Source organism: Physella acuta, unplaced genomic scaffold, assembly GCF_028476545.2.
Source record: "Physella acuta isolate Inbredline_101_S28 unplaced genomic scaffold, ASM2847654v3 ptg001616l, whole genome shotgun sequence".
NCBI lineage: Eukaryota > Metazoa > Mollusca > Gastropoda > Physidae > Physella > Physella acuta.
Window position 1 is genome coordinate 9,125 of NW_026733130.1, and position 810 is coordinate 9,934.

Sequence of the window (810 nt, forward strand, 5' to 3'; positions counted from 1 at the left end):
TCAAGGTCGCACCCTGTACGGCTTCGGCGGTTAAACTCAACCCAGGACCACCCATTTGTTCTACCCATCCGGCCCTTATTAGGGCCACCCATACGTTTCCGAATTAGCTCGAGTGGTTGTAACCCCTACACGAATGTTTTCCATACCTACCCCTTATTTAACTTACTGAGTTACTTCTAATTATTAGGTTGTAGCCTACTTAGTTTATTTATTTAATTTGGGCAGAGTGGTCATCTTTCCTTTGTTGGTTTTTAAGGGGTTTGTTTCCATGGGTGGGTAGGATCGAGGTAGCCTACCGTGAAGGCACAAAAGAAACAAACAAAAAATATTTCGATATTACAAAAGTGTTCACAGGTATGTGGTGAACTTAGGAAAGAGTGCAGGTGGTAAGAATAGGTGTCCAGTGGGGCAAAAAATAAAAGACAAAAGATGAAAAAAAGTCTACAACACGTGGTGTTCCCAAGCGGTCACCCATCTAAGTACTAACCACGCCCGACGTTGCTTGACTGCGGTGATCGGACGAGAACCGGTATTTTCAACGTGGTATGGCCGTAGACATCTGTGTGAGAAAATTGGGGCTTATAAATATACTCAAACGAAATCAGCAGTTATTCGTCCTTTTCTGGCTACAATAATGATTTCACTGCTTTCCTCATATTATTTCAATAATAAAAAACGCCCTAAATCTCCACAAAAGCGAAACATTGTTTTAATATCGAATACTATGTGCCTTTTTTTCCCTCTACAGCCATTGGTCGCTATTTTTAACCTGAGGCGGTAACCACCGGTAGACTTCCCTGAGCTACTAAT

At 42.0% G+C, this 810-nt stretch overlaps 1 non-coding gene across 1 annotated transcript; it reads right to left on the bottom strand.

The window, feature by feature from the left end:
* Positions 1–438: 438 nt before the first annotated feature.
* Positions 439–557, bottom strand: LOC131929325 (5S ribosomal RNA). Its single transcript, XR_009383948.1, has one exon. It is a non-coding gene; the product is annotated as a 5S ribosomal RNA (ribosomal RNA).
* Between the last annotated feature and the right edge of the window lie 253 nt (positions 558–810).